Consider the following 25,966-nt stretch of genomic DNA (forward strand, 5'->3'; position numbering starts at 1 on the left):
AATTATGGAACGCACTGTAGAGTTCTTGAAACCAACCGCAAATATCTAGAACCCACAGCAGTAGAATCCAGCATGGTATTCCAGAGCTCCTGTTAAGAGTGACGTTTGTGTAGGATCTACAAGTTTATAGGGAGCTTGTGCATCAATTACCCCATTTAATCCTTCAACAAGCCTATGTGCAGTTAATGGTAATTTTATCCCAATTTTGCAGATGGCAAAACTAAGACAAAGGGAAATGAAGGGACCTGCTAAAGACCACATGGCTGGGAGATGCCGAGTCCCAGGCAGCCTGGTTCCAACATTCCATGCTCTTTCCACCACATTAACCTGCAGATGTTTCTTCGACACACATTCCACCCCTGAGCTGCCCTCCCTGACAGTCCATTTCCCTCCTCTCCTTGCTCCCATCCCTGCTGCCACGGAGGACGCCTTTTGTGCATTGTGCCGTCTTAGTGGGAGAGAGGGTTCGGAGGAGAATCGAATTTCCTTCCCGTATCTGTTTGCCGGTGCCCGGTGCACCCTGGGACGCTAACGAACAGTGACAGATGAGCTTCAATTGACTGGTGCGTGTGAAGAACCACTGGACCAGGTAATTCCAATCCATCTCCTCTGAACTCCATCCAGGAGGGGGGCCCGGGGTGGCAGTGCTGGCCCCGCCCCTGGGGCCCCGTGGGTGCCCCAGGAGGGTCCCCAGGAGGGCTGGGCACCCCGAGCCACCCCTTCAGAGCGCAACGATTGCGGTGCCCGTGCTCATTTGTTTTCACGGGAGCTGCTCTTAATGGAATTACATTCCATTTATTAGATACAAGGACCTAGGATGTGGCTACGTTGTATCAGGCGGATTCTGAAGACCCACCCACCCCTGCCAGACACGCGCGCGCACGCACACACACGCACGCGTGCACACGCACGTCTCCCGCAGCTCCGTGCCACCGCTTACTGGAGCCCTGCACGCTGTGGGTAACACATTTAGCTCGATAAAATATAATATACGACGGGATCATATTTAACAAGGAAAACAGGGCCCGGATGGACAGAGGAGCAGTGTGGCTGGGTTGCCATGGAAACCTCTGGTTCGGAATTTCCTGACTCCTAGGAGATTACATTTTCAACCTTAATGCTGTATTAACATAAGCTTTGGCACTTAATGTCTCTGTTTTTCACCTCCCGTCTCTCCCTTGCTCACAGGCAAAAAAAAAAAAAAAAAAAAAAAAACCAGCTTCGGGAATGAGCCGGGGAGGAGGGGAAGGCTTCAGTTCACGAAAAGCCCGAACAGGATCCAGTCCAGAGCAGCGGCCACCGCACCTGAAGGAAGGGCTCTGCAGTTTTCAGAGAGCGTCACATCCATTATCTGCCATGACCTGCAGACAGGCCCGCGCAGGCTGCCCGCCAAATGCCTCTTGCATCCATTCCTGCTTCCCTGTCGCACTGCCACTGACCTTTTCGTCTCTCTCGGGGCTTGTGGCAATAGCTTCTCACTGTCTCCCTGCTTCCAGCCCCTGCCCTCCTGTCCCCTCTTGCTGCCTGAGTGATCTTTCTGCACCGCAAATGTGTTCATCTTGCCGTAGGCGTCCTAGCCTCCAATGGCCCCAGCAGGTACAGACTGAAGTCCCGACTTGCGTGCATTCAAGGATTAATACCTCTCGCTACAAGCTCCTTGCCAGCAGTTCCTGCCATATCGCCTACCCTCCTGCCCTGAGGAGGCGGTGATGTGCTTTCCGAATACACCAAGCACTTCCAGGTGTCGCGCGTCTGCTCGTGCCATGAGCTCAGCCCGAACCCCTGGCCTTTCCCATCTTGTTGACCAAGTCTTATCTTCCCTTAAGGCCCAATTCAGCATCACCTGCTTCAGAGGTCCCCTGCCCACCTGGCTGCCAGGGTTCCACGCCTCTTGTACCGGAAGGCTGTTGGATTCCTTACCAACTGATGGTCCCCTTGGGCCTTCATGCACCTGTCCCCTCCACCATGTTGGGATCCTGTCAAGCCCAAGGGTCATGCCTCCTCACCACCATATCCCACTCCCTCCCAGAATGCTTCTGGCACCTTCTAGGTGCTCAGGTGGCATTGGTGAAACTGAGTTTACAGGTGAAAACACTGAGGTTCAGAGAGGTCAAGATGAGTCAAACTCCCTTTGTCTGGCAAGAGGCCCAGTCGGTATCTCTCTCCTGTCACTGCCCTTCTCTGCCTCTCTGCTTGCTCTGGGGTCTCAACATCACCGACCACCCACAAACCACCTCTCTGCTTGCTCTGGGGTCTCAACATCACCGACCACCCACAAACCACCTCTCTGCTTGCTCTGGGGTCTCAACATCACCGACCACCCACAAACCACCTCTCTGCTTGCGGCACTACACATGTCTTTTCTCCCCCAAACCCTTTCTTCCTTCTCTATATCTTCCTCACCAGCTGCCCAACAGACTCGGACCAGCGACGGGCCACTGGAAAGCCTAGATCTGGGATAGTGAGGCTCAGAGACCCTTCAACCCATAAAAACCCATGACTCTTCTTTCTGGTGAAACTTAACCATTCTTCTAAAAAATGAGGTTCTCAAGGTTGCAAGGAATAACCACTCACACGAGCAAGTTCATGCCTTGGTGTTTCACAGTAAGGATCTGGGGAGGCATAGTGAGGACCAGCATCTCCGATACCACAAGTAGTGACTGGCTGCCACACACCCCCCCACCAAATTACGTCCCCCTGGAACCTCAGAATGGGACATTACTTGGAATAAGAATCTTAGCAGATGTAATTAGTGGAAGGGTCTTAAGATGAGCTCTTCCTGGATTAGGGTGGACCCTAAACCAATGGCAGGCACCCTCCAAGAGGCAGGAAGGAGAAGACATACAGAGATACAGGAGAGCAGGTGATGTGAGCATCCCTGTGAAGACACACGCAGAGGTTGGAGGGATGGGTCTACAAGCCGGGGGACACCAAGGATCGCTGAATTCAGAGTCAGAAGAAGATAGGACAGAAGCTGGAATGGAATCTCTCTCAGAGCCTCCGGAGGGAACCAATCCCATGACACTCTGCTCTCAGACCTCTGGCCTCTGGCACGGGGAATAAATGTCTTTTTTTTTTTTTTCTTTTAAGGCACCCAATTTGTAGTCCTTTGTTACCTAAGCAGCCCTAGGAGATGAAAACAACCAGGCAGTGTGGCAGGGAAGTCCCAGCAGGGTCCCGGGGAACAAGGACGAGGGGCTCATCACCTGTGGGTGTCCCCCACCCCCGTGTCCATCTCTTGGTGGTCTGTCCACTTCCCTTACACCTGCCCACCAGCCAACTCTCTCACCACATTAACCACTCCAAGAGAGGGCAAAGCCTTCACTCCAGGCTCCCCCAAAGCCCAGTAGACCTTGGCCCTGCTCATCCTGGTCCGGGCAGCTGAGGCCAAGGCCAGGTCGTATATTCCAGCAAGGGGAGGGAGGCTCTCTCTGAGAGGGCCGGACAGATGAGCAGAGACGATCCCAGACTGGTACTTGCCCCGAGGCTGAACTTCCTGCAGAACTGACTACTAGGCAGTCGGAAGGGGGAGGGAAAGGGGAAGATGCTCTTCTTTAAAGTGTGAGAGGGAGAGCACCATCAACTGGAGCCAACATTGCAACCTGCTTACCTCCTTTGCCGGAGTCCAGCTGCCTTTGTTGAGCTGTTCAGAAGTGCTCATTGCTCTGGGGCAGCCCAATGGCCACCGGCGCCTGCAGGGGTGGGCCCGGAGAGGCTGGGCGGGAGGAGTGGGCGGCCGGGGTCCTGGCTGAGCTGGGCACAGCCCGTACACCACGGGTGTTTCCCGGGGGCAAGGGACCACGGCTCTGGTGTGTCGGGCTGCTTTTGTTACAGTCCCGCTCCCCGAAACCTCCCTGAGTGCTGCACCGTGCTCATGACGGTCCAGACTTCCTCTCATTCACTCTCCCCAGGTGCCAGGGTGTAGGCATCAGTGTGGGCCTGTTGCACAGGTGAGAGGACGCAGGTGTGAATGCCCAAGGTCACAGGGCAATACGCGATGGAGTCAGGATCCCAACTCAGGTCGGAGGGGGCTAGAGACCAACAGCCAAATGCACTGCACGTTCCTAGAGTGGACCCTAGAGTGCAGGGACCTTACAGGGACAACCGGTGACATTCGATTATGGGATCCAGAGCAGGTCATAGTTGGGGGTTATCAAGGCTAAATTGTCCCATTTTGACAACTACACTGTGAAATGTAGGAGGTCTTATTCTTAAGAGAAATACACGGCAGAATTTCAGAGTCACAGGGAGCAATGTCCCCAACTCGCTCTCAAATAGCTCAGGACAAAAATAGAATCATAAAGTGAGTGAGACAAAATCTGGCAAGTGGAGAATCCGATGAAGGGTGTGCAGGGGACCCACAACGATTCTTGCACTCCGTACGTTTGAAACCATATGAAAATTAAAACTATAAAACAGAAAACTTTAAAGTGCTAGCTCTTTCTATTTTTTAAAGCAGCCTTCATGAGGTATAATTTCCCCACATGAACCTACATATTCCAAGTGTGTTTCGTGGTAACTTGGGGCACACGTGTGTACCCATGAAGCCATCACCACTGTCAGGAAAGTGAAGGTGCCCACCCCAGCTTGAGTCTCCTCCTGCCCCTTTGTAACTATTTCCTGTCCCCACTCCCCACGTCCCCGGCCCCAGCCCCAGACTACTGCCTTCTGTTCCTTTAGAGTGTTCGAGTTTCCTAGAATTTTAGGTGTGGCATTGCACAGTATGCACTGTTTTTAAGCCTGTCTTCTTTCACTCGGTAGGATTATTTTGAGATCCATCCATATTGTAGTGTGTATGGATAGCTCATTCCTTTTTGTAGCTGAGTAGTACTCCCTCAAATGGCTCTACCATAGTTTGTTTATCCATTCCCTTGCTGATAGATATTTGGGTTGTTTCCGGTTCTTGGCAATTATGAATAAAGCTGCTATGAAGATTTGTTAGAGGTCTTTGTACGGACATATGCTTTCATTTCAATGGAATGATTGGTCCATACAGTAATATGTGTTAACTTTTGTTTTGTTTTGTTTTAAGATTTATCTATTTATTTTAGAGAGAGAGAGAGAGAGAGAGCAAACAGGGACAGAGAGAGAGACAGAATCCTGAAGCAGACTCCCTGCTCAGTGTGGAGCCCGACAGAGGGCTCATTCCCAGAACCCTGAGATCATGACCTGAGCTGAAATCAAAAGTCAAATGTTCAACTGACTGAGCCACCCAGGCGCCCCTGTGTGTGTTAACTTTCGAAGAAACTACACAAGTGTTTTCCAAAGTGGCCGTGCCACCAGTAGTGTGTACAGATTCTGGTTTCCCCACATCCCAGCCTCAGAGTTGACCGACTTGGCATTGTCAGTCTCTGTGATGAGACCCATTCTAGTGGACTCCAGTGGTCTCTCATTGTGGTTTTCATTCCCCACGTCCCTGATGACCAGCGGTGTTGATGTTCACTATGCCATTCCCTCTCCGACTTCTCTGGGCAGAGGTCCATGCAGCAAGCCTGGGAAGCTCAGTGACATCTGCCCTGCAGTCCCGAGGTGGACAGCCAAGTCCCCGACAGAGAGCATGGAAGTGCATGGGCCCGGGTTGAAGACTAGAGCCCCCACATAGAATGCAGGGTACTTGCCAACAGAGGTCTTGGTCCAGTGGCTCCAATCGGCAGAGAGTGCCTTTCAGACCACCGCCAGCTCAGCAGCCAACCCTGGGGCCTTTCACAGTTAATCAGTAAACAAGGTGCAGCAGGTCCTAACCCTTAGCCTCCATTCATTTACTCAACAACCATCAAGTGCCTCTCAAGGGCCCAGCGCTGTGACCAGCATACGTGTTTGCCAAGCTTGGATTGGTTCTTAGGTTGTAGGCAACATTCAGAGTAAAAGTCAAAACCCCTAAGGATGATGTTCAAGGCCTCTCTTGATCAAGTTCCTAAATTTAGGTTTTCCTACCGCATCCTTGCCCCCAGCCTATGCTCCAGGTCTTGCAAACGCCCAGTGTCCCAGACTTGCCAGGCCCTTCCTGCCTCTCAGCCTTAATCTTCTCTCATGCATCTCTCTCTTGGCTGCTGGAGAACTTCTCAGCCAGAGGAAGCCTCCCTCGTGGCCTTCCTCATCCTCATGGGAAGACCTTCCTGGGGCCAGCGCTATCTGAACTTCTATCCCATGTGCAGTTTGCAAGGGCTACTGGCTCCTGAAGGGCAGATGCTATCGCACATGCCCCTCTTAGCACAGGGGCTCATAGTCCACTAGTCACCATTGGCTGAATTGGGCTGATTTCCGCACCACACCCTCCCTTTCTGCATTTGGGGACTAGGAGCACCCGCCACCCTATCATCCACATACCACATGTGGTTCACAAATCACTCCAAATGCTGGAGGTGGCACTTGCTACGTTCTAGAAAGTTAAGTACCTTTGCCACCTTGCCCACCATTACCTGGAACAGCCATTATCATTGTGTGAACACATGGCCCAGGAGTTTAAACACTATAACCAATTAGTTTCTCAGGGCTCGTCATCTTAAACACGCCAAGCTCAACGAGATATGAGCTGGTCCTGGAAGCTTTCTTTTCTTCCCTCCTTTTCTTTTTTTTTTTTTATTTCTCTTGTTCCAGCAGCACTTACCCATCTGTACTTCCCCAACAGAGCTCTTCCCACTAGAAATGCCATGAAACCTTTCAAATAAAATATTTAACGTGTGGATCCAGTAATTTTATGTTGTGAGTAATGAAACCTTTATTTAGGTCCCACCTTTTATTAAACCTCAGGGTTCTCCTTTGGTCTCTAATGACATTACGTTGCGTCAGAGTTAGACAGTTTTTTACAGGGGGCTGTATTATTTGTTGTGACTCGGTAATGCTAATGTTTAAATTTTGAGTCCTTTTACTGCTGATTAAACCTCTAAAGACTGTAGCAGAATTTCCGCTTCACTGCTAGAAGAAAAGAAAACAGCTCGGTTTGTATTGAGGAGATCACTTGAAGAATGTGCGGGAAGGTTGCTGCATTTATGAATAAAGTGAGGCATTATCATTTTTAATAGGAATTAAACAGCTAGAGGGAGAAGTTGGGCAATGCTGTGATCAGTGCAAAGGAAAACAATCTAACAATTTTAATTAACTGTATTTTAATAGCTTTAGTTATAATTGAATAATTTAAATACCAAGGGAAACAGTTAAATCTCCTAAAAGCCTTTTTTTATTTACATTTTAAATACAGTTCACGGTGAAGAGATGACAGTATGTGTGCTGGGGGGAAATCGACAGGATGACTCCAGCAGCCGGGCAAGCCTGGAAGAGGCAGGGTGGAACCTTGAGTGCTCGTGGGCCAGGGACTCGCAAGCCCCACCGCCATGGGCAGAAATGGCCTCCTGAAAGGACTGGGGCCAGGGTCAGAGATGGGGCAGTGAGGAGCTCCCCGCCTACCCAGGACCTGCAGCACATCTGATGTCTCAGCCCCTCCAGCTAGTGGGGCCTGGAGTGAGTCTCGATACTCACTCAACGTTTAGACAATATTTATTGCCAGCCTGCAGTACTCACCACCATGGCTACTACTTTATAGTAGTAGAAATAATAGCCGACACTTATCACACGCTTCCTGAATATTCAGGGCTGGGGATAATGGTAAGTGAGAGAGAGAGAGAGAGAGGAGAATGTCCCTACCCTCTTGGAGAGATAGATGATAAACAAGCAAACTACCAAATAAACAAAATAAGTATAAATTATAAGAGGTCTATGGGAAGTAAAATAGGATGATGATAAAACAGACAATAATGGGGTGGTGGGGGTAATTTTGGATAAGATGAGCAGGGGTGACCTTTTCCTGGAGTTGATATTTATGTCAAGACTTTGAAAACTGTGGGATGGGGGCTGGCTGGTATTGAAGCCTGAGGCAGCTAGAGCTATCCTGCCAGGTAAGCAGCATAAGCAAAGGCCCTGGGGTGGGGAAAAATTTGGTAGCATTTTGGAGGATTTGAGTGAACCTAGCAGTGGCCAGCCATAGGGAGGAGAGGAAGATGGTGCATGGTGGGGTGAAGAACCTACCAGGGCACATAGGCTTCTGGGTAGCCATTGGAAGGTTTTAAGCAGTTGAATGATGCAATTTGGTTAGTGATTCAAAAAGATCTTACTGCTATTTTCCTAAGCCTTGTGCTGGGGTATGACCTCCTCCTCCCTCACCCCTGTGGGCCTATCCAGGCACTATCACCCTTCCCTGGATGATAGTTGAAATGACAGCTCCCAGCCTCCACCCTATCCCATGCGTGGTGCCGGTAGCCCAGCCCCTTGGCCAGCCCCTCTTGCAGAATTCCTAATTCCCTAGTCCTATACATACCCCATCTGGGAGCTGGCCTTTATTCTTCATCCCTTGCTGATCGGGGCCCAGGTTGGAACTGAACAGACATCTCCCACCACTGCCAACCTCCAAACCATGAAGTGGTGGCCTTGTCAAATCTCCCAAATTCTACATATGGATCCTCCTGCTACTGCATGTTCACGCTTGGGCTGGGGCCACCAAAGCCCGTGAGTCATGCATATTAACCAACAGTTTCCTCTTGGGAGATCAGCCCACTGCCTACCCAGCACCCTTTCCTCCCTTCTCACCAGCCTACTGAGACAGCCCTTCATGACTTGTAGCCAAGCCCTTCTGCAGCATGAGAATCTCCATCAGTGCTAACGAGGAATCCTGGGAGGGGCAAATGTCCACCTCTGCAGGGACTGGGCACGGGGAGATGGCAAGATGCACCCTAGGGGGGAGCAGCTGGGATCATAGCAGACGCTGCTAATGAACGGTGTTTTGGATTGCCATCCCCTTCCATTAGGAGCTGAGCACTCCTGCAGCTCTAGGCTGCTCTAGGAGGCCCAGCATCCTCTCCTGCTGGGGGAAGGCCAGGTTGTTTCTCTAATGGGGCCCCCATCTAGCTCAGACAGCAACAGGGGAAAGCTGCTGGCTGAGCAATCCGTTTCTTCCTCCCTGGAACCTCACCGGCTTCTCAGAGGGCTCAGTGCAGGAGGGACCAGCTCAGACTCCAAGTTTACGCAGCAGGCTTCACTGATAGGTCTGGACCTCAAGTTTATTCATGAGATGATGCAGACCATATTTATCCCACAGGGGATGGGGCAGGCTGTGTGGGGTGATGACAAGATCTGTGACACCGAGTTGAGCAGAACCGAGCCTAATAGCGAGAACAAAACTCATGTGTGCTGAGTATCCACTCTACTGCGTCCACTCTAATTTGCACTGTGAAGTGCCCCTTGAGGTGAATCCCATCATCCCTGCTTCACAACGAGGGAACAAACAGCAGAAGGTGTGGCAATTTGCCCAAGTCACCCAGCTAGTGTGTGATGGATGGAGGACCTGCCGGGCTGCGCCCTTGTTCTTAACCACTACGCGTTGACTTGCCCCATTGCCAGCCCCGGCCTGACATTCGCTAACCCGTGCTGCCGAGCAGCATCACCCATGCGGTGCCCTCGCTTGTTCGTCTCGACAACAGTAACAAAAAGGGCCTCCTCTGTGCCTCTCATCGATCTCATTACAGATGAAGAAACTGGGCACAGGACCCTACATAAGAGCATACAATTATCCATGCTCTTAAACTTGAGCTAGCGGTCCCACAAAGCTCAATTTCTCCACAAGCAAGTGGTGCCCCTCAGTACAGCTGCAGGGGCTGTGGGTGCTTGTCCTCCTCGTTCATAGCCTGCTGGGCTAGGTCCAGAATAGGCAGCAGGTGAGGCGGGGAAAGGCTAGAGCTTCTTTGGGGTTAAGGGTGCAAAGAAACTAAGTATTGAAAGTCTGAGTCCAAAGCCCAGAGAAGCAGGACCTGGGTGGTGGTGGAGGGTGGGGGGCGTCTCAAATGTGCCTTTCTGCCTGCAGAAGCCACGTGATCAAGGGGGAGCCCAGGTGTGTATCCTGCAGGGGACAGCCTAGGGCTCTCTTTGCTCCATGTCTCTGGAGTCCAAGGCTGAACACAGAGCATGATCACATCCTGCCCCAACAATGCCATGCAAGGGTTGCCCCTTGGAGGAGCCCCTGGCCTGCACTAAGGGAAATTAGAGGAGGAAATGGGAGAGCAGGCAGCTGGGATCAGTGGGTGGCCAGGCTATGGGGGAGGGGCCGCAGTGACCTGTCCCGGATGTGCAGGTCTCCCCTGCAGGACTGACGGACTTTCTTCTCCAGCTGCTGGGAAGGGGATCGGCTGAGCACACTCCACGGTCAGCCCTCTTTAGGAATCAGCTTGGCTAAAGAAAGCCGCACTGTCAAGGTCACACCCCTCCCTGGGACAACCTACATTCACTGACCAGCCACCTTGGAGTAGAGGAGCCCAGTCCCTTTGCTTAAACTCAGAACCACTCTGAAGAGCCACCAGCTTCGGGGGTGCCCACGGGGCCAGCTGAGGCTTTGCCAGGACTACATCATACTGCCCGATTTCTCCCTCAGCTCCTTCCTACTTTCTTCCCTCCTCCTGCAGGTATGAATCCTGAGTACCTCCCCTAATTAACATCCCACACTAATCTCCAGCTCAGAGCTTGCTTCCCCGAAATCCTGACCTGTAACAGCCACTGACCTAAATTTCACACTTACTAGTTCCTGTTATGGACCAGACATATTCAGGCACTGGGGACAGATACACATAGGAAAGGTCCCTGCGCGCCCTTCTGGCTGGGGAACCAGACATGGAAGCAGATCTGTGTGCTGAGATGAGGTGGGGGCTGTCACCGGTCCTTGCTCCTGGAAGGCCTAACCAGGGCCACTCATTTTTCCCTGGGTGCATTCCCAGTGTCCTAGAATCGAAGGGTAGGAAGGGGCTAGCTCCCCAGTCAGCCAGCCCGTCTGGCTTTGCATACCTTCAGTGATGGGGGGCTCCTACAGTCCTGAGCAGCTCTGCAGAAGTGGAACATGCTTGTGAAGAGTCCACCCCTGCTTCCCTGTAGCTGTCCCCACACTGGTCTTATTTTCACCCTTGGACTTCCAGGACAAGTCCATTCTGGGGTTGCTGAGCGGATCTGGGAATCCCTGAACAGGTGAGGAGGCGCATCATTGAGAGAAGCCCAGAGCATGTAGCAGGGGAAGGGGCTCCACACCACACAAGTCTCCAGAGAAGGGGGTCTTCTGCTGGTGGGTGTGCACCCTTCTAGGAGGTGTCTCCTGTCTGAGTCTCAGTGTCCCCTCCAGCCTTGGACTGTGTTCTCACATTCAGAATAAGGGCTCTTAGGATAAAGCATAACTTGGGAAATGCTGCAGGACTTCTCAGTGCCCGCATGGCTCCAGTGTTCAGGGGAGACCTGCAGGAGCAGGACAGAGCACACAGCATCTCCACTAAGCTGCCACTGTTGCTGTTTCCCCTTCTCCTTCGCCCCCTCCTTACCTCCCCTTCCCCTCCGCCTTCTTCTGCAGGACATTTCTCAGGGTGAACGTTTTAGAGAGTGTGCTTTGAAAAAAAAAAAAAAAAAGCTGCTTTCGGAACTTTCCAGAGCTGCCCCTGTTCTTGCTCAGAAGGGAATGAGGCATTCCAGCCTGGTGGAGGCTTGCAGCAGAGTGGGGGGGGGGGGGAGGCGGGGGTTGTGGGGGGGGGGGCAGGGCGCTCTCCGTCTCACCTTCCCCGGTGTTGAGGGCAGCGGCGCGGGGCTATCTGGCCGGCCAGGGCAGGAAGCCTGGGAAGGCTTGGGTGGCATCCGTGAGTCCCCACCTCTGACAAATGCATGCTACAGGCTGACAAAACAGACGCGAGGCTGCACCAGGCTGTCCTTACTCGGCCAGTTCAGAGGCTCAGTCACCAGGCCCTGGCTTCCATCCTCGCCGACATCTGAATTACGGCGAGGCGGGAGGCAGGGCCCGGCCGGCTCCGGCGCGGGAGGGAAATGATAAACAGATGTGGGAGGACAAAGGGGCGGAAAGGTCTGTGGTACCTCGGGTCCGCTTGCAAGAGCCCCTCTCCCTGGGGGATGAAGGGGGCAGCGAGGCCACAACAAAGAGAAACCGGCGGCAGAGGGGTTAAGGCCATGGGCTTTGAAGTCCCACAGGCCCGGGCATGAATCCCGACTCCACCACTTGCTCGTTGTGTGACCTTGGACAAGTTATTTAACCTCATGTGTCAAGTAGGGAAAATAATAGCTCCTTACGCAGACCGTGGCTTTGGGCGGATTAAAGAAGATGAGGTACAGAGAGGACTTCCCAGAGCCCCTGGCACATAACCCCAACAAGTGCTGGCTGTTTATGCCGTCGCTGCAGCCGCTGGCGGACTAGGTCCTGCAGAACCACAGTGGATTTGTCCAGGGAGTACAGACTGTGCCCTGCTCAGTGCCAGGAGCCAGGCGCAGACCCAGGCAGGCCCCGAGCCTGGCCTTCCAGAGCTGAAGGGCAGGGAGGTGCTGTGCCGAGAAGCCGCTGTTGGCCACAGGGCGTCATCCAGACCCAGGACCCGCTGCTGTGCCTCAAATGAAAAGGTTGTGGAAGCAGCCTGTGCAGGGCCTGCCCCCTGCCATCAGCTAGTGACAGTGCAGGTCTTCCCACAAGCTGCCTCTGCCAGACGGACTCCTGCTCAGCCTTCAAAGCCCAGTGCAGATGGCCCTTTCTCCAAGCAGCCTTTCCCACAAGGCCAGGGCCCTCCTAGCACTTGATGCATGCCTTGGCTGTGGCACTTGCCAGTTCCGGTAGTATAGGTGTTCACTCTTGACTTGACTTACAGCCCTTTTTGGACAAAAAGTTCTGTGAGGGCAGAAAATGCTTGGAGAGCCATACAGAGAGATGCTTAGGGGTGTGCATTCTGGAATCAATCCCATGTGGGTTGGAATTCCTGGATGCACCAGATTTTATGACCTTAGGTGAACTCATTAACATCTCCAAGCTTTGATCCCTTTATCTCTAACACCAAGAGAAACACAGCCTAAGAAAGGGGACCCTGGCCACAAGTTTTGGCACAGAGCCTGACAATGCTGGGATCACTCGGACACAGTCACTAGTGCATCTGTATGTCCATCTTCGTGTCTACCTAGTCTTACCCCATCACTTGGCTCATCGCCGGTGCTCTATGAGTAGTTACCAGTTGAATAAAATCAGTAGTCCATTCCAGGACTCGGGATCAAAATCTGTCAACTTCACATCTACCCTGTGCACCCAAAGGAACCCTGAAGCAGTCCAAACCCACCCCTCCAATTTACAGATGGGGAAAGCGAGGCCCATGCACTTTTGTGGGGGCTGTGCATGCAAGCAAATCCTCCTTGGTGAGTTGGAACGGTATTTCGGTTAGTTCTGCAGCACATGGTTTCTCAATAGCCAGTTTCTTTCCCATCTGAACCCTTTCTGTGTAGAGGAAATATCAAGGTGTATGATGTCAATGCAGTTAAGTAATCCAGCCAGCTGTGTAAACATCTGGAAGTAGTAGAGACACAGCCCCACAGCGAAAGCAGGGATCAGCGCGTCCAGACGTCTCGGTGAGGCTTCTAAACCGTAACCTGCAAGGAGCCAGTTAGGAGAGGCAGGGCTCTGCTCAGAAATCCGAGCATGCATTCTTTCCTCCTCAGGCACGGAGTCCTGGAGGGCCTCAGAGGAGGACCAGAGGCCACTGTGCCTGGTCTGCACAACTTTAGAAAGTGGATGTAAGGTTTAGGAAAATCCTGCTAATGACATGTTAGCAGCAGCTGGAAACAACTTGTCAGATTCACAGGGACCTGCCTCTTCTGTCTTTCCTTGCAGCAGGGAGTGGCTGTGGCCGTGCCCTGACCAGATCCCCAAGAGAGAGGGGGCAGGTCTGGATGTCGGGGATTTTAGGGCTTCAGATGAGGAATCCCTGATCTGCTTTCTCCTTAGAAGCGACTATTCACAAGACAGAGAGCCAGTGGGGGAAAGGCTCCACAGGAGCTCCCGGGCCAATGTTTGAGTTGTAGGAGAGGGAACTCAAGTCCAGAGAGGGAAGCTGCAGGGCCAAGGTCACACAACTAAGCAGGGAGAGACTCAGAGCTGGAAGCTGGAAGCCAAGCTTCCTAATTCCAAATCCATGCTGATTTCCCTACAACACAATTGCCCTCTCATTATTTAAAATTATTTTAATAGTGCTTATTGCTCCTTTTTTTAGATCTAATTATGAAAGTAATATTATAAAAAATGTAGAAAACCCTCAGAAGCACAAAATACATTTGTTAACAGAATGTCCAGCAGGAGTTAATCACTGGTTCTTACCATCTCTCTCTACATATAACACACACACACACACACACACACACACACACACACACACACAAATGGTATTCAGCTCCTTTGGTAAACTTAATTTCTTTTCCTTCCAATGTCTCGACAGGTGTGGTCTTTCCTTTTCTGGGACCAGATATTGTCATTTGCATGTAGAGAACACAAGGTAAAGGGGAATCTGTCCTGTTCATCCCTTACGAATGATGGGGTCTCCTCTGAACCTCACTTTTCTCATCTGTAAAATAGGTTATCATATGTGCCTTAGAGTGGGTCAAACTAGAGCAAGGATGAGCAATGGCTTTACAAAATAGAAAGCACGCTGGTCAAAGACTGAGTGAATGATGATGGCAACAGCAGGTGCTTGGGGAGGGAGGTGGTGGTTCTATAGTCACTGGGTCTCACTTTCCGGCTCAGGGCACCCCACTCAGGGTAGCTTCCATCTCTTGCCCACAAAGCCCAATTGCAGCTCTCTGGCCAGCTTCTTTCCCTCCACCCCATGGCACCCAATTTCACCCATTGGCAGCCCCCAAAGATGAGGCCACTGCTTCAGAACCCTCCGTGGATGGATAGACAGGCTGCGCAGGCACTGGGGGGGGGGGGCATGGCGGCGGGATGGCCCTGCAAGGGACACAGGGAGCTCCCCCACCTCAACTGTTCTTCCTTGGCTGGACCCCAAAAGCTGCCACGCTCAAGGCTCAGACCCACAATCCCAAACACTTTGGGGCCATACTTTGTCCCAGCCATGACACTGCAATTTCTCCTACAGGCTCTCACGCCTCTTCACCCTGAGCGGGAGGGATGCTCATACCTATTTTACAGATGAGGAAGTTAAGGCCTTCAGCACTCCGGGTGACATCCCTTATGGGAATGTTTGCATTAGAAAAGAATAAGCTTGCTGGGCTGGAACTTCGGGTGCCCTTGCTGGTTGGGGGTCGCAGGGACTGTGGAGGTCCCATCTTCCTCAATCCTGTTGCAGGCACCTGGGGGCTATGGCTGGCCTTTATTGCCATCTGCCTTTCCTCCTCGTCTGCCAGGCAGCACAGAGATGGATGACATCCTGTCATTCCCCTGGGAACCAGCAGAGAGACCAGGAGCAGAGGATGATGCCGACTCACACCAGCTGAGCACAAAGGTGGCCAAGTGCCTGGATTCCACCAATGTCTAGCCCAGGTGTCACCTGTCCAGGCCTGCGGGTTGGGAAGCTGGGGTAGGCACCTGAGACCAGGAAGCGATGACCTCCCTGGGGTGAGTCCAGGCAAGCTCTGACCATGTCTCATGAATGGTCTCTGCTGGGTCTGGACTTGAAGGGCCAGAGGAAAATGGGTGCAGGCCCACTGGGAGAGGAGCTCCTCCTCCAAAGTGCCCTTGTCTTAGGGACAGCCTCCTCCTTGAATGTTAGACATCCTAGTTTCAGCCTCACCCCTCACACCTTGGAGAGCTTGGACAGATGTCTCAACCCTCTCTGCGCCCCAATAATAAGGCCCACTTTGCCGCTTAGGAACAAATGAAGGACTGTTGAAAACTCTCTTCAGAACCAGAATCCCAGCCTGATCTTATTGGGTTTTACTGTGGCGCAGGCAGGAAATGGCCTCTGGCCAAAATGGCAGGGGACCCAGGAGCGAAGGGAGAAGAATCCAGCCATGAGTCCCCTCCTATGGATGGCATCCTGGCTTTAGTTCACAGAAACCCAGAATTGTCACCATCAAGGAGTCAGGTCCAAACCTGGGTGCACCACCTCATGACCTTCAGCGAATGCCCGCCAATGGCTCACGTTTCCTGTGTGCCATCTCCAGCCTCAGGAGCTCCCCGTCTCCTGGGGCTTCCTGGCACCACCCCGCAGGTCTGTCTGCCTGGGCATGGGGAGTGGGCAAGTCACTGCCCCCCGGGACTTCTGCATGGTGTCTTCACCCCACTGTGGAAGGTGCCTTTGAACTTGGCCGGTATGTCGTGGGCTGCGATGTGGGAGTTCTGCAGGTGGCAGGGGATGGGGGACCCAGCCCTGGGGTAAGCTTCTGAACTCTCCAGTGTGCCCGGGGTGGCCCAGGCCTTGTTATCTTCTCTGTCAGAAAGTAGCCGGTTCTGAACACCCAACTCCAGGGCACTAGAGGAATCCCAGCCGGATCCCTTTAATGGGTCTTGTCAAGCAGTCCCCAATCCGGCAGCGATAAGGAGCCTCCGCTACTGGGAACGGCAGCCCAGAACCAGCCAGGAGCTCCTATCTTCCATCCTCACGGGCAATCATTGGAGTTCAGTGGCTTCCATTTATCAGGCAGATGTAATCTCCTCAAATAGCTGTCACACACCCCTCTTCTTGGCGCTCCCGAAGATAACTGCTTCCCCAGGAGGTGAAGGGGCATTTCCTTCCCCAGGAAGAGATGCCATCTGCATGCAGGTTTGCACAAAGCCACTTACTTCTAGTAGCAGACTTTGCTGGTTGCTTTCAACAGCATCCATTCTCCCTCTTCTCCTTAAGAACAGCATGTGTTCAGGATAGCAGTGTCTGCAGCTGAAGGACTGCTATCGCTCCCACCCTGGTGTTAGAGGGGTTCTGACCAATGACATATAGTTGTATGGCAACTTTGGGAAGTCTCTTAAAAGGGCCGGGGCAGATTCTATGTCTTCCTTTTCGGCTTCCTGCTACCTGGAATGGTGATATAATGGCTGGAACCCCAGCACCTATTCTGGGCCTTGAAGGGACCACACAATAGGAGCCAAAATTGAAGGTAAGGCAGCAAAATTGAAGATTTAGTCCTTCACCCTTTTGAAACACTGTACCAACCTCAGATTGCCTGCCTATGGACTTCTTTACAGAATAGATAGGGTAGGACAGCAAAATTGAAGATTTAGTCCTTCACCTTTTTGAAACACTGTACCAACCTTAGACTGCCTATGGACTTCTTTACAAAATAGATAATAAACTTCATTTTGTTTAAGCCACTATTATGGGATTTCTATCACATACTGCTAAATCTAATCCTCACAGATATACTTTGATTCCAAAGTCTGACAACAACACACTGCTTTACTCATTCAGAATTCCCTGATTTTTTCTCAGTCATGCAGCAAACATTCTCTGTGCTAAGCTGTGTGTGTGGGGGGGTGGGGGTTAAGGGCTTAGAGATGAATAACACCCAGCTTTTGCTTCCTAAGAGCCCCCAGTCCAGGTTAAGCATCAGATGTGATCCTCCTCTTCTCAATAACCTTCAATGGCTCCCCCTTGCCTTGGGCATGGTGCACTGCAGAGCTCCTGGCCCCTCACTCTTCCCCACCCCTCTTCCTCTCCGTGTGGGACTACTTGCTGGCTGGTGTGCAGCCTGGGGGTGAGAGCAAGAGCTCTGGAGTCAGCCGCTCTTCGCCTGAGCTCTGATGCTGTCTTTCACTAGCTGTATGGCCTTGGGACATTTTCCTAGAAAGTACTCACCTGTCTCCTCATCTGTAAAGCAGAGATAAGTCACCCTCTGAAAATTCCGGACTTCAGAAAATTCAAGGGACTAACGTGGGTACAGCACGTAGCACAGTTCCCCAAAATAATCATATTTTTGTTATCACGCTTCATTTAACTCACCCTGCCACTGGGTGATGGCTGTGTAAGAAGCAGCTGCCTTGTGCCAGGCACTGCCTCCCGCCCAGTGTCCGCTCCTCTCTCCCTAAGGGGCCATCTCCCCTCCTTGCCTGATGCCTAGGCTCTCAAACCCTGAGCCCAGCTGCCCCAGAGGATCTTCGGTCAGTGCTCCTCTTGGCCAGCCCATTCTTGTTTACCCCCACTTCACGGGCATGGGCTGAGGTCCATGGGAGTCAAGATCACGCCCTTGTTTGTCTCTTTCTCTCTAGTAGTAACTAATACTTAGAAAATGCTTGCTGACTGGATGGAGGATGGAGGATGGATGGAGGATGGAGGATGGATGGAGGATGGAGGACGGATGGATAGAGGATGGATGGATGGATGGATGGATGGATGGATGGATGGATGGATAAATGCAGTAAAGAGCTAGCCATTGTCAGCAAGGTAAGCACTGTAATAGATGAATGTACAAAGTATTATGGAAGAAAGAGGGGTATTCTAACTTGTCCAGGTAGGAGACAGAGAGGACATTTGTGCTGAGTGTTGATGGATGGGTGTCTCCAGGGTGGTTGGGGATCTCTAGGGTGGGCAGATACCTGTATAAAGTCACACAATGAGTGGGGTGAACTGGTTTTGTTGCACTGATCCCAAGTGCCGAGCCCTTTTCATCATGCCTAAAACCTTCCTTCCTCGAGGTGGGGAAAGTGGGTTCTTCTTGAGACTCTAACCCACAGGGTTAGAACATGCCAAAGTCTTTCCCCTTAGATGAACAATCATGAAACTTTGTCATGAAGAGGCCAAAGGCTGGTCTCAGGAACCCCGAGGAGGAGGGGGGAACCCACATGAAAATGTTACCTTGTCCTGGAGTCAGACACGCATGGCCTCTGAGCCCAATGACCAGGTGAAGACAGTGGCTCCCTCCCCTGCTAGAGTGTGGGAAGCGGGGCTAGGAGCAGTCAAGTCACTTCCTCCCAATCATCCAGATGGTGGGTGGTGGAGCAGACCCTAGAACCTCGAAATTGAGGGCCAAGAGCTGCCTCTGTTCAGGTTCCCATGCTGCCTGGGGCATGGCAGGGGCAGCCAGGGAGCTCAAGACTCCCTCGCGAACCTACCTGGAAAGGAGAACATTCTGGCGGTGGAACAGCTGGGCAGCAGGCTGTAGCGAGGAGCAACAAGGCTCACATCGGTGAGTGTCAGAGGAAGGGTCTGAACAGTCCATCCATTCATGCATTCTCTCACTCACTTATTAATCTATCAACCATTCATTCAGACATATTTATTGATCACTTCGTAAGCACTGGACACTGTTCTGGATGCTGAAGGGAATAGACAGGGGCAAGATCAACACGTCCTGGAGTTTATTTACAGAGCTGGGAGACGGAGAACAAATCAGATGAGCTGGATGACCACAAGTGGAGAGCGGCACAGCTGAGAAGACAGAATGGGGCATAGACCATGATGGCTCAAGGTAGATGGAGCCAGGGGAGGTCTAAGGAGGAGGCTGAGACCCGAATGACAAGGAGTTAACCATGGGAAAGTTTGGAGGAAGAATTCCAGGCAGAGGGCCCAGAGGGGTGGATTGGTATCAGTGGGGCACCCAGAATGCCCAGGAGAGCCACAACCCAGGGCCAGAGGGGCGTGGGAATCAGGGCTGCTTTCGAGAACACCTACCCACCAGCGCAGAACTCTGGAGGGAGGCCAGCTGTGAGCGTGCGGCTAAGATGTGGAGGTCTGAGTGGGGCCTCCTACTTTCCTCACCCTGGCAGCCAAATTTTTGGTACCACTATTTGCTCAGCTGTGCACAGGAAGAGAGCAAATTGGCAGACTCAGTGGGGGCAGACCCTGGCTCAAGCCACCCACCGAGCAGAGGTTGTTATTTATGCCCTAAAACCCTTTCTCCTTCTTTCCTCGGTAACAGCCCCCCCCCATTCTTATCTGGGCACTGGCCACCCAAATGAAAGATCATATTCCCCAGTTTCCCTTGATGCTTAGCTAAGATCTTGTCACCGAGATGTGAATGGAAGTACGGCATGGCCACTTCCAGGACCTTCCTAGAAAGACAGTGGGCTCGGGCCCTTAGCTTCCCCTGCAGACACAACATTCTCTCCTCCTTTCCTGTGAGCTGCTGGTGGGGCCTGCTGGCTGGTGCTGTACCAGCCTTCTGGGACCTTGAGATGGTCTTAGGAGTGGAGGCTCCGCCTGGTAGGACAACAAGACAGAGGAACCTTGACGGAGAGAAACCCCAGCAGGAACGCCTGACCTCCTACATTCCAAGAGTGATGTGAGAAAGAAATAAACGTCTGTCTTATGAAGGGGTTATTATTTTATATCTCTGCTGTTTGCCCAATTGGCACACCAACATAACCAGCCACGGAGGAGAGGTGCATGCCAATTTAGACCAGCCCCAAGGACACAGGCAATGGGACCCCCAGGATATAGGGGTGGCTGGCCTTGAGGGGCCAGAGCCTCCCTCGCTCTGCAGTAAGAGGTGCACCAGAGGCCAGGCAGAGATGTGGGTCCTTCATCACAGTGAGCCCACTCACCAGGAACAAGGCCCAGCCTGTGTCTTGCAGGTGCGTCAGTCCGATTGGTAAGATCCGCCCCCCAAGCCTGTCTGGGGAGGGCTGCAGAGGTGGGTTTGGCATGGAAAGCGGGTGGGAGCTCCTCTCCCCAGAACGGAGAGCTGCTCTGAGGGAAGGCTGACCCTGGGCCGACTTCAGGCCGTGTGCACGACGGTTCTTGAGTAGGCTGGCTTTCAGTTAAGCAGCCATGACGTGGCCTCAGGCACCACATATCTAGCCATGCCATGTGATCTGGATGGATTCTCATGTCAGGGTGGCTGGGCCAACGGACCAGAAGGGTCGATGTCGACATGAAAACAGGAAGCAGCATGTGTGGTCTTCTTGGAGCCGCCTCGGGGAGTACACGGGAGTCTGAGAAGTAAGACTACCATGATGGGTGTCCAGGTATTTTGATAGCTTATGGGTACTGACAGGGACCCTCTCCTTGACCAAAGCCCAGCCAGGCTCCTCCGAGCGCTCTTCTTGACTAGGTCTCAACCGTGGCCTGTGAAGACCTGAACAAACACGAACATAGTTTCTAGTGGCTCGTGGATGCATTCCTAGGGTGACTCTGGCCCCCTTCAGAGCGTGGGAAAGCTCGAGGCTACCAGAAGAAAAGACAGTCCCAGTCATGCCCTGAAACGAGGGTCCCACCTCGCACCTTCTGTGGGAGGGGAGGAGCCTAACTTGTGCCAGCACCAGGCAGCAAATCTGGAGGGGGTCCATGTGGTGTTGACCCCCTTCTTGCCTTTTGTCATCTGCACTTCCCTGACTCTCCTGAGCCCCTGCTCAGAACGCTCTCCCTCTCCCTCAGGCTCCCTTTAAAATGCCCAATCCCCTCGGTGCAAGTGGAAGCTCAGTTCAGTTCATGCTGGGTCTTTTTCCTATTGTAGTGGTTATTACTGAGTGAATCTGTCCTTACCCCATTAGCCAGTGTCCAGCTTTGTTTATCGGGGACAGTACCCAACAGGGGCTACAGGAACATGCGTGTGTTGGTGAGTGCTGGGACTCTGGGGCTGTGGCTTTGAACACACAAGCGAGTGTTGGTATGGCCGCCGGGGCCACGGTGGTGGATGTGGGTGGTGCAGACAGGCGTGGCCGGGGTTAGCCGGCTCACCACCCTGATACCCAGATACCCAGATACCCAGACACCCTGCAGATGGGTTTCCTAGGAAAGCCTTGCACGCTCCCATTTGTCAGACCACGGACCCTCATACTGTCCGTCTGTGAACGTGAAAAGCTAAACTGGTCAATGGATAACCCCCTGGTTACCAGTGGGGAGGTTGTCAGAGACTGGAAGGAGGAATGGCAGGCCCCGTGGGGCTTCCTTCCTGCTGAGGCCATGACCCCATCCCGCTGGCTCTGCCTGGTCCAGCGCTCTACAACTCCCACTCGGGCCCTGTTTTTCTTTACCTTGCTGGAAATGTCAAAAATGTCCGTTTCATAAAGTCACTTGGAGGTCTTTTTGACCTCTTGAGCTGGAAGGCAGCGCCCGGCTCTACCCTCCCCAGATCTGGGTTTTACAGCTCTGATGATCCCGTGGTGGAATTTCCATGACACGTCAGATCCTCCCAATTCAAAACGCCCTGTTCCCCTGGATGTTTGGGTCAGCACAGAGAGCTTCTGTCTGTCACGTCCCTTGTGCTGAATTATTAAATGTGCTTAATTCATTAGCAGGCACACGCCCCTTCTGGTGCCACTGCGGTTAGGAAAGCACCAGGGGCACCAAGGACAGCAGGGGTTTTTTCCCACTGGCTGGTAGGCTTCCTCCCGCCCCCCTTTCTCTCCCCTTGGTCCTGACCTCCTGCCGTTCAGCTCTAACCACGAGAGGAGATGAAGCAGAGCGAGGAGCTGGGGGCGCAGACAGCACCGTCTAGAGCAGGGCTTCTCGGCTTCCGTGGCGAGACTGCCATGTGGATCTGGATGGTTCTTGGCTGTTGCCGGGAGGGGGGCGGGGAAGGGGTCTGTGCTATGCATTGTAGGGCACTTAGCAGCTCTCCTGGGCTCTACCCACTAGCTGCCAGCAGCACCATCCTCACCTAGCTGTGACCAAAAATATCTCCAGACTTTGCCAAACATCTCCTGCATGCAAACTGTCCCAGGGTTGAGAGCCCTTGATCTAAGCAAAGAGTAGTGTGCGAGGAGGCTGAAGGAGGCCGCAGAGCCTGGTAACTAAAAGCATGGCCGCTGGAACCCTGTACCCTCACCCACAGCCTGTCTCCACCTCTCACGTGCTATGTGCCTGTCGTCAGGTGCCCTACTCTCTCTGTGCCTCCGTTTCTTCCCCTGGCCATGGGGAAACACTAGCAGCTCACCCAGCGAGCTTTGGTGACCGTGCCTGCCTCTTGGTTGGCACAGTGTCAGGTGAGATGTGGACAGGCCCCTGTGCGGAAAGGCCGTGCCTTGTGTTCTTATTCCAGCACTCCTCTGTGCCTCCGGACTGAAGTGCCCAGCCGGCGTTCAAGGTCATCATGATCAGAACCTGCCTCCTTCTCCAGCGTCACCTCCCACCAGCTCTCCTCACCTGAGTGAACCACTCAGAGTTCACGAGAGGCCCCACGTTCTCCTCCATCGACCACTTGGCTCTTGGTAGTGTGCCCCTCGGCCAGGAATGGGGGGCCCCGTTCAGTTTCTTCTTCACCTCATCGACCCCTGCTCAGGATTCAGGAGTCACTTGCTCCAGGCCTTCTTCCTGCCCACCCTCTCAAGGCTTGTACCCCCCCTCCCCAGGCCCAGTCCCCTCCACTAACTCCTAGGTCAAGGGCTTGCCTGCAGGTATTTTATTTGGGGAAACGATCTCAGGGTGGGCAGACTGGAAAGAGCAGTGCAGGAAAGGAGAAGCCAGTCCGTGAAATGTGTCATTGAGCTGGTTACAGCTGCCAGCAGCTGGGGCTGCTCAGAGGAAACTTCTGGAATACGTCTGTGAGTTTTGTACCCCAGGTAGTGGCCAGCAGCTCATGTCCCCCAGGGGTCCGGTTGGCTCAGCGTGGGTTGCCTGCTCACACGTATCAGTGTGGATGAGCAGCTCACTGACATTCCCTCTGGTGGTTGTCAGACAGGCCCTGGGACCGGAGGCTGGAGGACATGGTGCAGCCGGGGTTTGGTACCGTCAGGCCCTATCTGAGGGCCACTGATTGTTGCAGCAATTGCCAGGACAAATGGCGGGCCAAGAAGATGTGGGATGGGACATGCAAACCTCTGATAACATTGTACCTCCTGCGTCCCCTCTGCTCCCCACCCCTCCCACTCCTCCCCCCGACTCACCACCCTGTTCCTGCAACCGGCCCACTTGTGGGCCTGGAACCCTGGAGACTGTGACTCCTGTGAGTGGAACTATTCTTTGCTCTATACCCAGATCCTATCGAGTGGCTGGAACAAAATGGGTTTTTTAAATAGGCGCTGGTTGAATGAATGAGCCCGTGAGTCAGAAGTAGGCCTGGACCCCAGTGCTCTTACAGCTTCCCGGGCTGTGATGAAGCCACGGTCTCACGGGGGGGCGGCCTGAGCCGGTGTCCCCGTACCCGCAGCCTGAAGACGAGCCGAGTCTGGGGGTGAGGTCTGCTGAGTGGGCTGATGTGAATGTCTGGGAGGCTGATCTCCAGAGCACAGCTTCTGCCCGGGGCCGCAGGCCGCCTCTCTGCCCCGGTGCAGATGTGAAATGGCCACAGTGCAGGCAGTACACCGGATGCTCGGCCTCAACTCTGTCTCCGCAGGGCCACAGGGCCTGGAAGTGGATGGGCAGCAGAGTCACCAGCAAGTCACCCAGACGCCTAGCTGCAGAGTGGTGGCTGAGACCTGAGCCCCCAGAAGGGACTTCAGCGCCCACGGCACTGTCCAGAGACGCCAGGTGCTAAGACTCAGAACTTCAGGGCTGACAGGAGCTTTGGCGAGCACCCTCTGCAAGGAGCCCATTATACAGACACGGGAACAGAGGCCCTGCCCGAACCTCACAGATCCAGGGTTTGGGCCTGAGATGCCCGCTCCCGTCTGCAGAGTGCACTATATATTGTGGAGCCAAGGACCATTCTTGAAGAGGTTGGCAGATTGTTTTAGTTTGTACTCTCCCCAAAGCAGATGCTAATTCAAGGACTGGGGTGCCAGTGGGTTATCTGGGAGGTGCTAGCGGAAATCAGCCACAAATGAGCAGGGAGGGTGAGGTGGACAGGTGCTTTCATGCGTGGCAGAGCCCAGCTTCACCAAGACCTCTGAGAAGCACAGAGGATGCCTCTGAGCTGGCTGAGGGAAGGCTGGGGAGCTGGGGCAGCTCTGCTCTGGCCCCAGTCCCATTGATCTGAGGGTCACCACCGGGGATGGCAGTTCCCTGCTGTCTTCTGTGTGCAGGCAGAGTGATCTGAAGAGAGGGACAGAGCTGCTCAGCTGTACTTGCAGGAGAAGCTGCCGGCACCAGTGGAGTCTGGGCGGGCCCAGGACTGCTCAGGGGGCTGAGATCAAAGGTGGGTCATTGGGCTGTGAGGCAGAACCCCAGAAACGGCTTCTGCATGCCTAGTGTCAAATACCAGCCTCGTGTCCACATAAGATTGTTGACCAGCGTGTCTCCTGTTGGACCCAGTGGGTTGCTCTGGGCTCCTCACCTAAACCCTGGGCCATCTGGTGTTATGTCTCTGGAAACTGGGTAGTTTAGTAGGTTCCAGACCAAGGGCATGCATCAACACAAGAAGGGTGGTGGACGGGAGGGAGCCCATCACAGCAACAATGCCATCGGGGGTGCCTGACAAGATGATGTCTTTGCTTTGTAATGTCATCCGCTAATCTACACAGAGGATTAGTTTTCCTTTTGAATTTCACAGCCCCTGTGGAAGTCAGCTTGTGGGATGTCGGCCAAGGGGAAATAGGAGGGATATAAGAAGACAGAATGGCCAGCTACTTGTGTGATGTGAGAAACAACAGGAGGGATATCCAGGCGCCTTTGTGAATTCTCAACAATTCCTTCAGCTGAGGAAGCTGGAGGAAGTACCGTCCGAGAATTATGTGCCCCAATTATGTGCAGATGCTGTGCTGGGTGCTTTGCAGATGTGAACACCTTTAGTCTTTGTCATGGGCCTGTGTGGTGACTTCAGTTATCCTTGTTCAATAAACGGTCCAGAGAGGTTAAGAAAGATGTTCAGAGTCATCTGTAATAAGTTATCTGCAGTATGTGGTGGGATCATTGACGCTCAGGTGCCACTGCCCCTGGGGCCAGACACTCCTGAATAGAAGCAGAAGGGGGGTGCTGTGTCTACTGCGTCTTCACTGTATCCGCGCCCTGGGCCCCCCAGTTTACAGATGGAATCTAGATTCCTCCTTGCATGCACTCTGCAAGGGGGCTGCCACGGCCCCCATTTTATAGGTGAAAAGACAGGATTCAGAGAAATGCAGCATGCATGCAGTTAGCATTCTTTCCAAGCTCAACCTCTCTGTCCTGTGCCTCTTATGGGATCCGCTAAGTCTCATTTCAAAATCCTCTCTCTCTCTCTCTCTCTCTCTTTTTCTTGTTCCAGGAAACCACTTGAAAGCTTTGTTGCCCTTGACGCAAAGTGTTCCAGGTCAGCTCACATTCTAGAAGCGTCTGTGACCGAGGGTATTTTAAGAGCAGTGAGCCAGGCAGGGAAATTTGGAGAGCAGCCAGCTCCCTGATAGGTGTCTTCTCCGGGTTGGTGGCTGATAAGAGAGGATGAAGACTTT

General features: G+C 53.1%; 1 long non-coding RNA gene across 1 annotated transcript; it reads left to right on the forward strand.

The window, feature by feature from the left end:
• The first annotated feature begins 22,724 nt into the window (after nucleotides 1-22,724).
• On the forward strand, nucleotides 22,725-25,401 carry LOC141370297 (uncharacterized). Its single transcript, XR_012374201.1, has 2 exons — nucleotides 22,725-24,319; nucleotides 25,093-25,401. It is a non-coding gene; the product is annotated as an uncharacterized lncRNA (long non-coding RNA).
• Nucleotides 25,402-25,966: the final 565 nt, after the last annotated feature.

The sequence above is a fragment of the Callorhinus ursinus genome, unplaced genomic scaffold (genome assembly GCF_003265705.2).
Source record: "Callorhinus ursinus isolate GAN/ISIS: 27379988/994484 unplaced genomic scaffold, GSC_fseal_2.0 scaffold31, whole genome shotgun sequence".
NCBI classification, from domain to species: Eukaryota; Metazoa; Chordata; class Mammalia; order Carnivora; family Otariidae; genus Callorhinus; species Callorhinus ursinus.